This window comes from Pseudophryne corroboree, chromosome 4 (genome assembly GCF_028390025.1).
Source record: "Pseudophryne corroboree isolate aPseCor3 chromosome 4, aPseCor3.hap2, whole genome shotgun sequence".
In the NCBI taxonomy this organism is placed as follows: Eukaryota; Metazoa; Chordata; class Amphibia; order Anura; family Myobatrachidae; genus Pseudophryne; species Pseudophryne corroboree.
This window is the reverse complement of record NC_086447.1, coordinates 378583522-378601025: the sequence shown is the minus strand read 5'-3', so window position 1 is coordinate 378601025 and position 17504 is coordinate 378583522. Positions and strand designations below refer to the sequence as shown.

Here is a 17504-nt window from a genome sequence, read left to right as displayed (position 1 = left end):
TAGTGATGTGTAACAATTGGCTGGCAGACATCTGTTACTGAACCTCACAGAACAAGTGACATTTGTGAACACAAATCACATGATTGCTCATAATTTCTGCATCTCTGCTCAATGGCTCTATTGCCGGCTGCAGTGATGTGGTCATTAAATGAATTATTAATGTCTAAAATTGTGCCTGGGTCAGGTTGCCTAGCAAGTGATTGTTATAAAGAAGTAGTACAATATATTATATAAAAAAAGAAAAGATAATTTATAAATATAAACTCGCAAAATTAGAGCACATTTGTGTCCTGTACAGTAAGATCATTTATTCTAATGGATATTTTACCACGTAAAATAGTAAAATGAGGAACATACTGTACATGTGCCAGCCCCACCACCTAAACCCGTGATGTCATGATGTCACAAATAGAAGGCGGGGCCAGCGGCTCTGGGAAGTAGTGCAATGCCCGGGTGTTCTAAGGACACTCTGAGCAGCTCCACAGGCTGCAGGTGGGGGTGGGGGCAGTTGGGAGGCTCATGCACTCGCTGCCCTGCTTAGCAGAGCAGCTGTGAATAGACGCTGTGCGCATCCGCACAGCATCTATTCACTGGAGTCAGAGGGAGAGGGGGCATGCCAGCGGTTCACAGAGCATTGGGCATGCCCCATCAGTGACAAAAATGGGGGCGTGGCTCGCGATCGCGGGTCCTACCGCGAAGCAATGCCCCCTTTTCTTAGGTCATGCCCTTTTTCGAGAGTGCGCGCGGCTTCGCCGCGTGTGTGTCCCTCCTATTACAAATGAAAAGTTGGGAGGAATGCACACCTAGTTACGGCCCAGCTTTTACCATGCTGCCAGGCAAATATAATATGCATGGCAGGGGTGGGCTCAATCCTCTCCTCTGCGCAGTAGGCTGGGGCAATGTGCTGGAGTCTACCGCGCATGTGCAGGTCTGCGGAAACATGGCACCTGCCATGTTCCAGAAGCTAATTACTACTGCGCAAGGCAGTGGCCTTTTTGGCGGTGATTTTTGACGTTGGACTCCAAAAAGTTAAGTATTTAAACATGGGTGCGGTGTGGGCCCCACTGGACCGCATGGATATTTGATAGTCCTTGCAGAGCAATGCATGTGTAAGTAAAGGAATGAAGGGCCTAATTCAGACCTGATTGCTGCAACGGCAGCGATTGTAGTCTGAAGCCCTTTGGGGAGTGCGCATGCGCAGTGGGTGTACTGCGTGTGCGCACCCAGTAAGACCCAGTGAGATGCGAAAGCATCTCACTGGTGCGATCGCCTCTGCCTGATTGACAGGCAGAGGCAGTCAAGGGCGGGAGGGGGTGTGCCAACGGCGTTAGAACGCCATTGGTGGGCGCGATCCAGACAACGCAAGTGTGTCCAGACCCTTGTGGGGGTGGACCGCGGTGGCTGCGTGATGACACAAGCAGCCGCTGCGACCCAGAACACGGCGGGTAGGGAGCTACTTGGCAGGTGCGGGGTGGGGTCAGGGCCTGACGTGTGGGGCGGACTTGCACTGTGCTGGGCATCCCCCCGCATGTCAGAGAAACTGATCGTAGATGTGCTAAACTTAGCACATCTACGATCTTCTCTGAATCACACCCGAAGTGTGTTGCAATGGGAGTGTGACCTATACATTGTGCATTTGCTTGACAGCACTTCATGTATACTAAATAATCTCTCAGAAATATTTTTTTTATTCTGCCAGTCTGATTTATATCACTCTGTGTGGTTACACTAGTCCACAGGTTCTCAAACTCGGTCCTCAGGACCCCACACAGTGCATGTTTTGCAGGTCTCCTCACAAAATCGCAAGTGAAATAATTAGCTCCACCTGTGGACCTTTTAAAATGTGTCTGTGAGTAATTAATACACCTGTGCATTTGCTGGGTTACATGAAAAACATGCACTGTGTGGGGTAATGAGGACCGAGTTTTAGAACCACCGCACTAGTCTATAAGTTAAGGTTTATCGGTGATGTTAAGCATTTGCTTATAGCAGTGGTGCCCAAACCTGGGGCCTAATTCAGATCTGATCGCAGCAGCAAATTTGTCAGATAATGGGCAAAACCATGTGCACTGCAGGAGGGGCAGATGTAACATGTGCAGAGAGAGTTAGATTTGGGTGGGTTATATTGTTTCTGAGCAGAGTAAATACTGGCTGCTTTATTCTTACACTGCAATTTAGATTTCAGTTTGAACACACCCCACCCAAATCTAACTCTCTCTGCACATGTTATATCTGCCTCCCGCAGTGCACATGGTTTTGCCCATTAGCTAAAAAGCCCAATACACTAGTGCAATATTGCACGTTTTCGTGCACTTGCGATGAGTTCCCGAGATGGATAGCATAAAAAATTTCAAATTGCATGTACTTTTCTTGCAATTGCGCGCTCCCGTGTGTCACACATCGCAATCGCAGATCACACATGCTGCACGTGAGATTTATCTCAATTGCATGGAAATAGGTTTAATAACATTAGATTGCCTGAGATAAATCACATGTAAAAATAAACTCAAGTATGAAGTCGCAATTGCAGGCCTCCTGGGAAACTCCCGGCCAGATTGCAGGAAAATTGCAAGGAAGTCATTGCTGAGATAAATCTCCCTAGATCTGAATTAGGCCCTTGGTCCTCAAGGACACCCCAACAGTTCATGTTTTCCAGGTCACCTAGCAGGTGCACAGGTGTATTCATTACTCACTGACATATTTTAAAAGTTCCACAGGTAGAGCTAATTATTTCACTTGTGATTCTGTAAGGAGACTTGGAAAATGTGAACTGCTGGGGATCCTTGAGGACTGAGGGCCTAATTCAGACCTGATCTCTCCTCTGCAAATTTGCAGAGGGCTGCCATCAGATAGTCGCCGCCCATTGAGAGAGAAAACCCGCCCCGTGCAAGTGTGCAAAGTGCATGCATACGTCGTGCGAAAACTTCGCCAGACAGCGGCCAGCTGCAAATCCGTTTGCAACTCACTCACCATCTAATGATTTTCCAATCTGTGCAGTCTGTGTGTAGCCCATGGCTTGCTCCTACAGTGCGATAGAATCAGGCTGTTCGGGGCTTCCAAATATGCCCCTAGTGTCTTAACATGGGTACTACATGGTACGGTTGGATGTGAAAAATCAAAAAAATGTGTCCAAACTGAAATCTAAATTGCATTGTAAAAATAAAGTTGCCTAACATTTGTGGGCTACATGCAAAAGCAGACAGTATTTACCCAGCCTGCACAGACACAATGTACTGTAAATGTATTTATTCCCCTTGCATTGCAACATAGTTTCTTCCAGATATAAAGTTACTGGCTTTTTCTGCTTCATACCCAAATCAGAATCAGCCCCATGGTGCAGTAATTACTTATATTCATTTAATTCCTTTGTCAGTGTAATAGAGGTTTTCACTAATTTTACCATTGTCGTTTTTTAATGAGATTACATTTTCAAAATTAGAAATTAATTATTATCCATGCAGTAAGAACATTGTGCATGACATAAATATAATAAACTGTTTACTATGAAGCTTAAGACAATACATTGTTTGACAATGTGTACTGCATTGGATACTGGAACTAATCCCTGAACCAGATTTATGTCAAGAAAATTAACTCAACCATTATTTGAAAGAAATTATTATTTTCAACAAAATTGTTGAACGGTGTTTTAATGGATCCAAATATATCCCATGTCATAAACTTTCTAAACACATTATTATCTGTGATTAAGTAAACATTTGTCTTATTAGAATGTTTTATTGCCAACAGAATGCAAGGGAATATTGCTTAGGTTGTGTACTGTCCCATTTACAATTTATTTTTTTAAAGTTATCGGGAAACATTTGCAAAAGCCTAAATACTGTAGAATAAATCACTAGAATTGTTTGTATTGGCCAAAATATAATGAGGCAAATGACAAAAAAAAAGTGTTAAAGAATCACATCTAACATTGTACAAATTTAAAAAAAGGTAAATGGGAAGCAATTAAAATACCGCTAGTCGGGATCCCGGCAATCACAGTGCCGATGTCGGAATCCCGACTAGCGGTGAAATGCTGCCGCCGGAATACCAGTGACACAGGCTATTCTCCCTCAGTGGGTGTCCACAACACCCATAGAGGGAGAATAGAACCTGTGGTGAGCACACCTTATTGATGGAGCTATTTGCTCCTGTATAGGAAGCATGAGAATTCCATACCTCCCAACATGACCCTCTCCAGGAGGGACAGAATGCTTTGCTCCTGGACTTCCCTATTACTTTATGATTACCATCACCTGTGCCGAAACACCTTTTTTACCTATTAACCTGTTCAAAACAGGTGCTGACAATCATAAATTAATAGTGAAGTCTAGAAGCAGAGCATTGTGTCCCTCCTAGAGAGAGAGGGTCATGTTGGGAGGTATGGAATTCTAACTATATAAAGTTAGTTCTCTGACAATTACAAGTAACTTCATATACTGTAGTTGGAATTATCATGCTTTCTATATACAGGTGTCTGCTTACAATGCAATAGGTTGTGGGTTCTAATCCTACCTATGACACTTGCAAAATAAATTGTCAGAAAATAATCAGCATTGTGAGTGACTGAGCAGATCTATGTAGTGTGTGCCTGCACACTGCATAGATCTGCCTAGTTGCAATGGTGTTGAACTGACAATTGTAACTAGTAGCTTCATATTGGGGGTAATTCAGACTGCATCGCTGCAGAGGCAGCGATCACAGTCTATATCACTTTGTGGAGTGCGGATGTGCAGCGGCCACACTGCGCGTGTGCACCCCAGGAGCCCAGTGAGATGCTAACAGATGCCCGGAGGGGGCATGCCAACGGAGGTGTGACGTCATACGCAGCCGCTGCGACCCAGCACGCGGCGATTAGCGGCCTGCCAGCGCTCAGGAGCTGCGCTGGCAGGGAGCTACTGGCTAGGTACGAAAGCATCACTGCCATGCGATGCTTTTGTAACTGTGAGGAAAGGGGGGGGGGGGCATGACATGCAGGCGGACTAGCCCTGTGCTGGGCATACCCCCGCATGTCAGAGTAAATGATCTACGATCAGATCTGAATGACCTCCATAGGTAGAATCCGCAGTCTTGCTATGCAAGAGCAAATAGCTCTATCAGTTAGGTGTCTGCCTTCAGTGAACATGGGTTCTAATCCTAGGTATGACTCCTAAGAAATGTGTGATATAGATATATATATATATATATATATATATATACTACATATATATATTTATATAGAGAGAGAGAGAGAGAGGAATCGGTGTGCACTCACCAGTCTTCATTAATCAATTTATTGTTTAATTCATCAGAGAGAACATATAAAGTATATCGATATTTTATGTATATACTACATGTATATGTATGTATATATATATATATATATATATATATATATATATATGTAGTTATCTATATGTGTGAAATGCCATATGTGGCACTCATTCCAGCAGTAACTACTGTAGGACACACCTCACAATACCATCGATGGTTCATACTATTGAATGTTTAGTACATTCATAGATGCACAGCTCTGGTGGCTGCTGCAGCGCTGGCCCTGCTGCAGTGTTGCTGCACTCTGCTTAATCTGTATATCACTCAGTGAAGCAGGAATGCCGCTGACCAAGTGTGTTGTGGGCGGGGTTGGTGACAGCTGAGCCTGTCATGTTGGGGGTGGCTGGGAGTACACTTTATGTGCAGCAGAAGCACCATGTAAAATGAAGAGGGGGGGGGGGGGGACAACCATCGGGCCAGCAATAATCATCACTGGCGCGGGACACTATCTTGTTCTCTGCCATCACTGGTTAAACATGTTATCATTGTGCATATACCATCAATGGCTGATGGTCAACCCTATCACAACACCCTGATTACATGGAACACAGGGACATTCCTTTCACATTTGGACTGTCCTGCAGGAAGCTGGACAGACAGAAAGTCAGTGGTTGGGTGACTTCAAGCTATCAGACCTGCTAAAAGGAAGCTAATTTGGCTTATACCCCTTTCAGACTAGCAAACATTTTCTATGTTATTGCATGTGAACGCATATCAACACAGGATTTTGCTTAGTCAGTGCAGTGTGAGCGGGTAAGCCGTGTCAAAGCGACCCGGCACCCGTTCTCGCCATAGGAGGAGGCGGCGCTTGAGCCAGGTCGGGCCACAAGTGTGAAAGGGGTCTCATGCTGGGTTGCACCTGGAAAGCACCTGTGTAGAAATTCCTGGTTGCGACCCGGCTCTAGGGGTATTAGTTTATTTCATAAAATGAATAAAACAGGTGTTGAGAAGAGACACAAGAACACTGGAAGAAAGAAACACAGCAAACAAATAATAATTTTATATATCTGAGCTCTGCAAATAAAAAATTAGAACAATTAGTCTTACAACCCCTTTACACTAAAACAACTTCTTTTGTTGCTGCAAATTTTTCCCCTGTAATTTTATTCCTGTAAAAAACAATAAGCTACTGTTTCTTATTAATACAAATATACCACTACCCACTACTACTAGCACAGTTTGATTTTCTTGAATTATGTCTTTAGCATACAGCACATTGATTAGTACATGTCACATTAATTGCTGCATGCAAGTTGTCTTATTCAATAAGCAACACAATCTCTCTCATTTATTGGAGGAATATCGATGATGTCCAGTCACATCATACTGTAAATAAATTATGCCTATATCACATACTATACAGAGGAAAGCTTATATAGAGCAATTCATGACAACATGACTCCTTCCATTCAGTACATGCTTAAATATTCGATTTTATGCCTTACACTAATGTACAGTATGTTCGTAAAAAGTTATAACACCAGAACATAGTGACTTGTAGTATAACATGGGCCATACATCTACCCAGCCATTACTAGATGCCGATCCAATCTCTCAATAGGCATACTAAGATTATCGGCAAATCAAGGATTTCTAACATGTTGGCTTTTGCCTTGACCCGACACAGTCATCGGTAAAACAGGAAAATGAATTGTACTGTATATCTATGGGCCCCTTTAGATTGTGAGGTGGACCATTTTTCTATATAATAGGGATAAGTTAATGGGATGCAGTTAAAATACTGACTGTAGGGATCCCAGCATTTAGGAGAACGACGCTGGAATCCAGACAGCCGGTGAAATAATGACGCCGGAATCCCGACCACTGACGGGTATTCCCACTTGGTTAGTGGGTCCACCCCACCAACCAAGTGGGAATATAACATGTGACGTGCAAAGCGATCACCAGGACTGATGCGTGGCAAGCGCAAGCGCCAGACAGACGGGATTTTGCTGTCGGTATACTGACAGCCGGCATCCCAGCTGCCAGTAATACATATGAATTCCTAGCTAATAACTATTAATAAACTTGTTAACCATACTCTGCATTTTTAACAAATGGTTGATAAACCAAAAATATTTTAAGCCCATTGGGCATATGTTGAAAATATAGTAGAAGCAGGAAAAGATCCACACATGAAAACCATATGCACATGCTCAGGTGGCTGTACTGTAGCTCAAGGCCCACCCAGCTGGACACCACTAACTGCAGGGGCGTTTTAACAGAGGAGGGGTCCCGTGTGCCAACTCCAGACGGGCCACCTCCTCTCCAGGGTGCTCTGTCATTGTGGCAGAGTCTGCTGCACATGAGTAGGTCTCGGGAAACATTAAATCCACCATGTTCCAGAGACTAATTACTACTGTGCATGTGCGGCGACCATTTTGGCAGTGATTTTTGCCGCGGCTGCAGTGCCCAACGCATTACTCTGGAATGGTAAGTATTAAATCATGGGTGCAGTGTGTGTGGTTTGGACCCCCTCCCCCTGGACCCAGGGGCCTGTGTGCACCCATTATAGAAACGACAATGACTAGCTGTACATATGCATTAGGCTTACGTCAGCAGGAGCAAGTATCTACACTTACTCACCACCATAGTGTAGAGAAAAAGTAGGAAGAGTATAGTGATGTATTAGTAGTAAATACACCATCATATTACCCTATTTGCACACAATATAATAAAGTGATAAAGTGTCTCTTGCATGACATAGAATACAGTCTGTACAGTGTTATAAATAATATAGCAGACACATAAATAAAGTACTACAAGTGGGAGGGGACAAGATGCAATCAACAAATCAGAAGCTGCTCCCAGGTGCTACTGATCATCATGATCATAATAATCATTATCAGTACATCTAAATTGAATCTACCCTTCAGCGCCATCGGCAGATGCGCCTCAGGACATGTGTATATGCATACGCATATGCCTCCAGGTATACCTCGGCCACAATTACATGATTATGCCATTCATGTATTCAGACTATGGTTATTCGCTTTCTGTCCACTTGTTCCACCTCTGTGGTCCCTATGCAGCTATAATAGTAAGATGTGACCATTCTATTTACAGACATATTCCTATGCATTTTTGGAGTACAGCAACAGATATATTAGTTTCACACCAAAAAAAACAGATGTATTTCCAACTCCAACATAATCGCCACAGTGAGCATAATAAATTCTCATCTTTATCTACAATGAAAGGCAGGTCAGAGACTGTGAGCACAATCAGAGCTGTAACTAGACATTTTGGTGCGCTGTGCCAGAAATAGAATTAGTGCCCCCCCCCCCCGACCCACACATTTCTAATAGGGACAGTGTGTGCTGAAGGAAGGGGGGCATTGGCACACAGTATTGTCCCTTAGACACATTACACCACAAAGTAATTCCCCTTACTCATGTTACATCACACAGTAGTGCCTTTTATTCACATTATACCACACAGCAGTGCGCCTTATTCACGTTATGTCACACAGTAGTGCCTCTTATTCATGTTGTCATAAAGTAGTGCCCCTTATTCACATTACATCACACAGTAGTGCCCCATATTCACATTACATCACACAGTAGAGCCCCTTATTTACAGTACACCACAAAGTAATGCACCTTATTCATGTTAAGTCACACAGTAGTACCCATTATACACATTATGCCACACAGTAGTGCCCCTTACACATATGTCACACAGTAGTGTCACTTATTCTCTTTACATCACACATTAGTGAGGCTTCTTCAAATTACACCAAGTGACACTTATTCACACTATGACACACGCTTGTGCTCCTTATAGCACATTATGCCATACAGTAGTAATGCCCCTTATAAACATTATGCCACACAGTAGTGCCACTTATTCACATAATTCCATACAGTAGTACTTCCCGTTATATACATATTGCCACACAGTAGTGGTGCCCCTATACACATAATGCCACACAGTAGTAGTTTCCCTTATACATATCATACCACATAGTAATGCCCCCTTCCATAGGGTGAGTCACAGTTATAGAACTCACCTGGCCGCCAAACTGTGGGCTCAGTCACTGACTGTCTGCCACTGACACGGACTCACACACAACCTCTGCAGCTCCTCGATTGGCACTGTGAAATAGATTTCATGAAGTCTTTCCCTACACATGGGAGCCAGAAATGCCATGTTCCGGAGTGAGCTCCAGGGTGTGTAGAGAAGTAACCGGGTGCACACTAATAAAACATTGCAGCGCCACTTTGCAAATGGACATTGTGGTGGCAGTCGGCTTTACCCTTAGAGCATCCTGCTCTCTCTGTGGTGGCACCAGCTGCAATGCCCTAGTCACGGCCCTGATCGCAATGTAGGACAACTCGACATAGGTGTGAATATATACCCTAAGTTGTTATAACCTAAGCTGTTATCCTGGTTTCAAGGTATTTTAGACAATTAACAAACAGCATTCCAGAATACCAAAACAGTCACTGATCATCATATACTCATATATTTGTACATATTTGATTCCTCTACCTCTGTGCAATATGGTAAGAATGGCATTCTACACTAGAGACTGTTTGACACATAATACTTGGAAGAGAACAAGTGACATGACAATACTGTGTGGCATAGAGGAGGCTATTGCCACAAAGACTTTGAACCTAGGACAATTTGTTTTCATCTCCATTCAATTCTCAAGCCTTTTTCTGTTATACTATTGGATACAAATGACAGCAAGTGATGCAGCGAACCAATGCAGCTGTCGCTGCTGCTTAGTCATCATAAAAGTAATAAATATTGATAGTGAACCTTATAATGTCACTTGATACATAATAAATAAGTGTAAGGTACATCATTTGTAAATGGACATATAAATGTCTTTTCACTAAAAGAAGCACACATTTGTCTCTCCCTGCAGTGATGTTCATAAAAGCCATTGGGGTGTTTACAAAAGACCAAGGCATATTTGTAGTCATTACCACTATGCACAGACGTAACATAAAAAAGTTACGCTGATAATAAAGAAAAACAATTTCTGTTTATTGGTGATTTGTTCATCTGTATCGGTGATAGGCAATAGGTGACGCAAGTTTCAGTAGCAATCCACCTACCTTTCACCAGCAGCTCCTAGTTCCTTCCCTATCGGTCTCAACCCTTAGCTCCACTCATGGTGGCTTTATGACAACAGGTCATAAGACTGAAGACCTTCCAATATCTGCATCATGTGATCTCCTCAGGTGAGGGGACTTCGCATGATGCCCCTGAAGTGTTTCAAATTGACCATTGCTATTCTAAATCAATGTCCCATTTGGGTTTCAGCAATTGGTTACTGCTCAGAGTTGTGCTTATTTATTATGATCTTTTGAATAGCTGAGCAGGATTCCATTCATTTAATTAAATGGAAACATAAAGCTGCTGACAACTAAGGGGGTATCCTATTGCTGCACTAAATGACTGCGACTAATGGATCCCCAGGGGCCTATTCAATTAGCCATGACCGCCAGCAATTATCGGGGATTAGGCAGCAGAATTCCTTATAAGCAGCCCTTAAAGACCCGTTTTTCCCTGATAAAATTTGGGCTGGAAACCCCCGGATCCTATGTGTTATCACCCGCAAACGGGTTATTTACCGCATGGTAAAAATGGGCTATAATTGGATAGGCCAATAATATTAACTGGCTGAAAAGACCATTTTTTCTGTGCTGTAAATTAGCGTCGGCAATTGTATACCGTCCTAAATGTAACATGTTTTCTATGTAACGCTTGACAAAATTTCCTCATATATGTATAAATTAAGCATTTCTGAGACCAAATTGTGTCATTGGAGGCCAGGACCGCCCACTTTCGCTTGGTAAGTGGCTGATTCTGGGACACTTGCCCCCTCTTCTGGTCGACCAGGAGTGCCTTCCGATTTTCGTGAGCTTCTAAGCAGCTCCGGTACCACTTTCACATTGGATTTAGCGGGTCACACCAGGGACTTGTGCACGGGTCCTTTCAGACTGGCGGCCCCAACGGCCATATTGCCGCATTGATTATGTCACTGTGTCATGTGCGGAGGCGGTGCTTGGAGATTAGATGATCTCCAACCACCGCCTGCTCCCATACAGTGAATGGGTAGCAGGTTGCATGGACCCAGCAACCCGTTCTTACTGTACTTCAACCCAGGTTGTACCCGTGTAAAACCCTACTTTAATCATGGGTTGAAATACTGGGTTGCTCGACCCGGGTAATTTCCCCTGGCCCGTTTCACACTGCATGTGAACGAGCAGCAAACCGGGTTATTTTTGGCAGTGTGAAAGGGATATAATATGATTACACTGTAGAACTGCTGATCTTAAGTGGTAAATGTTTTCTATTTACACAATTTAAAATGTGGTAGTGATAAGAATTTTATAGCATTTGCCTCGATCCTTCTTAAATAGGCTTCTTATGTCCAGTAAGGGATATTGTTAAATAGGTAGAAGCCCTATTTAAACTAGATACAGTAGATTATAAATGCCCAAACGTTATGGTTAAACACTGATGCCCCCTACACACTCGGCGGTCCACCACCGAGCTGCCCAATGGCGGATACGGCTGATGGGCGACCTGGCTGGGGGGGAGAGGGGATGGGGGGAGTGAAGTTTCATCACTCCCCCCGTCACCCGGCTCCATAGCAGTGCAGGCAAATATGGACGAGATTGTCCATATTGGTCTGCATGCACAAGCGACACGGCACCAACAATGAACGTTCATATCGTTCAGTTAGATCTTCAAGTGTGTAGGGCCCTTGAGAATAAATATGTTTGTAGTGTGAAGAACAATAGGAAAGATATGCAATCCACAAAGCAGATACTGTCCAACAACAATAAATAAGCTTTGATGTTATGAAAATATAGCAACAACCACATAATACAATGGAAATTAGAAAACCATTCAATAAATTTCAATGTTATGTTTAGCAAAGAAAAAAAAACCAAAGTATATTATTAATGCTGTATTACTTATGTATAAGCAATAATACTCCACATTCATTTACTGTGGTTCATCCATCACAATCCTGCATTTACCGTGAAGCAATTCCAAGTTCTTAAGCTTTCTAACCAGTGAAGATTCCTTGACTTTAAATCTATAAATACACTTGAAAGAAAATCAACATCTCAAAAGAATGATTTATGGTAAAATCCCAGAGGCATGGAGATCCAGATGATGCAATCAATATACAAAAACAGTCATGCTATGGTGCAGATCTAAAGAAGGTCGGAGCAAACAAAAAGTTGGAATGCTGCATACAGTAGTTAGATTGCAAAGTTTCCATATGCCAATAATTCTTATTCTGCTACAGTGTGAAGTTATAGTGGTGTGTAAACCGAGAAGTTGCAATGTGAAAGGCATCATTTAGCCTAGAGGCACATTTGCTACAATGAAAACATAAAACAAGTAACTTTACACACATACATAGTACACACACATACACACACACACTCACACATATAGCTCTAATGCTAAATATGTGTGCAGTACAAGAGTCGGCATCTCAAAGTGCAAAGTTGTGCAAGTATTAGAGTTCAAAACACTGTGCAGAAAGCTATTATGTGACTTGCAAAATGATGATGCACAATGTTCTTGTTTATCTATAGGTAGGTAAATTGCACATTTATGCCCTCATGTAGAACATGGACCATGTGTCTATCTTTACATGCATGTGCAACTATATATTTCACATGTTACTTTTGACTTTTTATGTGTTCCTACAGCAGCAGCATGAGCCTTTTATGTCCCAATGATACAATGGGAAGTCAAGGGGCATATATCCACTCAAGTTTTTGGTGTTACACATTCAGATAGTTCAGTTCCACAAGAGTACTCCTAACATCTAACCAGATAGTACTGCCTGCCTCAGAGCCTGCGTATCTCAACAGTGGAAATGGAACCATGACTTGGGCTTCCAGTTCCACTTCTTAAAAATAAATAAGAAGAAAATTAGCAAAATGCTGGTTTAAATAACTAGAGCATTTCCCTAAAATGTATCTTCTATCACCATCATGGCTATAGCTATAAAAGTATTGTGGGGTTATATGTACCATCACTGTCTTTCTTAAATCTGGAAAATAATTTCCACATGGGCTAGCCCTTAGCATTACCTTCCTTTCAAACAGTATATAGTTCCCACTGTACGAGACAGTAACTTTGGTTTGTGCGTTTTTGAATTTTTAGATACTTTTGTCAGAACTCTGGGGCAGATTTATTAAGCTCGGTGAAGTGCCAGTCAGCTCCTGTCATTTTTCAAACCCAGCCTGTGACATGGAAGTTAGTAGCTGATTGGCTTGGCCTTTATCACCTTCCACTTTATCACTTCACCGAGCTTAATAAATCTGCTCCTCAATCCTTTTACACGTCTTGCGCTGTCCTATCCCCACAGCAACCAATCAAATTGTATCTTTCATCCATTTTATTGTCTATTTAGTACAAGTTAGACAAAAGCAAATATCTGATATGTGGTTGTTGGGGGCTACAGCACATCTGTGTCACATTCTCTAATTTACTTCTTCCCCATTACTTCTTCCCCATCATTTCTTATATGGACTAATCATTAAACAGTCAGTAGGCTTATTTTACAATCTATGTAGCATTTATATTGGCTGCTACATTAAATGTGCATTAAATGTGAAGGAGCAGAGTCATCATTGGTATAAGTTTATATTTCAGAGTGAGATATGAGCATGGCATGAGGACAGTGGGTCCTCCCATCACTCTCAGTCTACAGCCATATCCTCATGTACTCCACACATGGCAGGTTCTGTAGGATAAGTAGCGTATCATTAGAACATGTGGTCTGTTGCCGGACACCTGTAGAGAGTGCTGACCACTTTTGGTGTAAAGCAGGTTTAGGACACCTAAAGTATTTGAGGTGTTGTGGAACCACAAGTCTCGTCTAACACAGCAAAGTGGCTGAGCATGCTGTACCTTGTAGTTCCAAAACAACTGGCATGTCAGCTTGCCTAATTCTGATGTAAGATTGGTAGTAAACATTATTAAGAATATAAGCCGATATTAAATGTTAGCAAGGGTTATGCTTTCTATACAGTAGTTTCTATGCATGTAAACTATATACAAATACAGAGAAACTGCCATGTCGGGGATTAAAGACTGCTAACAGGCTGAACTACTTGAAATACACAGTAGGATCCATCATCTAGAGCATGGCAGACACAAATATAACTGGAGTCATGTCATGGATATAAAATTCTGCCATATGAACATTAGACTGAGAACATAAGTGAATAGCCTCACACCATGTGCACTGCATTTGCTTTCTGCTTTGTCAGGCAACCTCCCTCACTCTTTGAGCCAGGGCCCACAATACATTACCCCCACAGCCTTTGTGAAGGCTGGGAAAGAAAAGGACAATATGAGGGATATAATTAAAATCAATGACACCAAATAAAAAAAACATCTGAAACATAAACCAAGAACTATCATCATTAATAAATGCAGACATTATAAAAACATAACTACCAAACAAGAATATTGCCTTGTGTCTATAGAATAAAAGTGCAAAACAATATCAATGCAATCTATTTCTCATAACTAAATTCAAACATATCCCCACGTCATTATTTTGTGATCAGCATATGTCATCTGGATAAGGTAATCCACATGAGGGAATCTTGTTAACAGGATGTAAATAATATATTAAACATAAGACATGAATTGAAGCCCTTATGGTTTTAGCCAACATCTGGAAACCGCATAGAGAATTGGGTTACATAACTTGTTGCTGAATAGTAAATGACATATGATATAATAAACATTATAAAGGGCTAAGTAATATTGTCAAAATGGATTATTACATAGCCTCTATACAATGTTTTCTGACTCAATAAAAACACAAATAAGTATACAAGGTGTATAAGGAAGCTGGCTGGCTAAACATAGGCAGTGATGACGGTAATAACAGATTAGCCCTCTATTACAACTTGTGGGTGATTTTTTCACATGGAATACTGGGCATATGGCAGATAAGCAGTTTAGGAGGAAAAGAGGCATTTTCAGATTTATTCATTTATCAAATCAATCAATGCTATTTGTTAAGCCATGCATGCTTTCCAAATTGCTGTCTATTCACATATGTGGTGTCCAACACATGCGTTACTAGAGGGGCTGGAAGTGTAAGGTAGACTGGTTGTCAGAGACCTTTAACCCTATTCTCACTGTATAGTTTCCGGCTACCGGAGGTAGTTTTCAATTAATGACTTGAACACTACAGCAATTCTGTAATTTGAACATTGCCCTGCTCCCAAGTGTGAAGTGTGTCATTTCTAAATCAAGAATGCGTGTTTTATACCACAAGCCCATTGCAAAACACTCTGTCTGGTCTGAACAAGGTTTTGGGCAGCACTCGTGTCTCGTATGACAGAATTACAGATGTCTTATTTGCATCACAATACATTTTAGTATGTCCTTTCAGCATAACATTAATGTAGCGCTCACAACGCACTGCTTTATTGAGTAGGGTTAATATATGCCATTGTTCACTTTAGTATTTCTAAACACACAGCTTGTCTCCCTATTTCCCTCTTGGAATACAATACTCCTGTTTCTGCAAACCTTATTGTACACTGGATGGATAGCACCTATATGATATCTGCTGTTTAGGTTACACAGCTATTGCACATAATGCAAATGAAAAAAAGCTACTAGAATATGCTTAACTTCAATAAAATTCTGTAAGCATCAGCAGTGATCCCACTGTATGCATCCTGAATTAATAGTATCCGTCAGTTTGCTGTAGATATATTTTGCAAAGCTATACAGAAAGCAAGGTGAGGATCTTCATCTACAGATAGGTAGTTTCAATATGCAGTCTCTATAGTTGCACATCAGGCAAAGTGGAGTGAATGGAATATTTGACACATAAACTAGCTTAAGCCAAATGAATGCAGTCTCCTAAACAACATTACTGATTGAAGGTTAAAAAAAGTAAGAATTATTCATCTTCATCTTACCTTAAAAGATATTAGTATTGCTAGTGGCTTCCAAAACCAAGACTGCACTGGTCTGTGAACAAGAATTTGCACATTCTCCCCCAAGAATCACAATGATTGTAGAAAAACATGAAGGCCGGAGATTTCAAATTATGTATCCAAGAAGCCAGTAATTCACAGCTGTTCTGTAGCTCTTAAGCAGCACTGCAAAACAAGTACACTGCAGCACTGTGCAAAGCATAGGATTGCAATACATGTCCTATATATTCAAGTACAACAGAAAACACGATGTGGAGCCTTGCTCCTTGTGGATGTGGGGTCTGTTCTGTAGCAGAATGACTGCTTGCTGCTGCAACAGACTTACGAAATAGGATTTATGCATTCATTATAGGATGATGTTATTTCCCAGGATACTAATTACATAAACCAGGTGCCTCTGTCTCTTGTTTTCCAGATAAGAGACTGTAATTTCATTTCAGAAATGATCTACATTTAGACAGGAGAACCTATTGTGATGATATCATTTGCCTGAGTGGCCATAAATGGGCAATTTCCTATAAAACGTCACTGCCACTGACGACACAGCCCTTTATAATGAGGTGGGCAGGGTGGATGATAGTGTCCCATCAATCTCAGGAATCTTTGGCTGCTGAGATAACGTGAATCTTGCAAGAACATTTACAAGGCAGCTAAAGCAGAGGAATCTGCAGCATGAACACTGAATATTTCGACTGTCTTCTACGATGTTGCTAAGGTGTGAAAAAAAGCTGTTGAAATTCATGTAAAATGCTGACACCACAAAGAGATGTTCTTGACTTCACAGCACAATTTTTCAGTCAATTCAGAATATAGGTGCAAGTTACCAGCCAGCTCAGTTCACAAACAAAAAAATTCACAGACTTTCTTTGTACACTAATGTCAACTGTGCTTTGCAGCAAAAGTTTTTGAAGAACACTAATATACCACATCAGCCAATGATGACAACTAGCAAGCGGCCCTACGAATCTTTACCTGCATCCACCTGCTACTGTACATCCTGTTTTGTTGAAAGATTTGTTTTAGCATGTAAAACTTCTTTAAAATGACTGCTAATACATACCTCCAAACCATCCCAATTCCAGTGGGACAGTCCAGCTTGTCAGACACTGTCCCACCCACAGACCGCAGTGTCCCGTTGGGAACCATTCGATCACCACAGCTATGCTGTGCAGAGCAGCGGGTAAACACAGAATAGAAGCTGTGTACATGCGCACACCCACTAGA

The 17504-nt window shown here is 41.8% G+C and overlaps 1 protein-coding gene across 2 annotated transcripts in view; it reads right to left on the bottom strand.

Moving 5' to 3' along the window:
• DLGAP2 (DLG associated protein 2) overlaps positions 1-16685 on the bottom strand; it is an 802299-nt gene extending 785614 nt beyond the window's left edge. For both annotated transcript variants that reach the window (XM_063916664.1, XM_063916665.1), the window contains exon 1: positions 16263-16685. The gene's annotated coding sequence lies outside the window, so the exon portion shown is untranslated. The remainder of the gene's footprint in view (positions 1-16262) is intronic.
• Between the last annotated feature and the right edge of the window lie 819 nt (positions 16686-17504).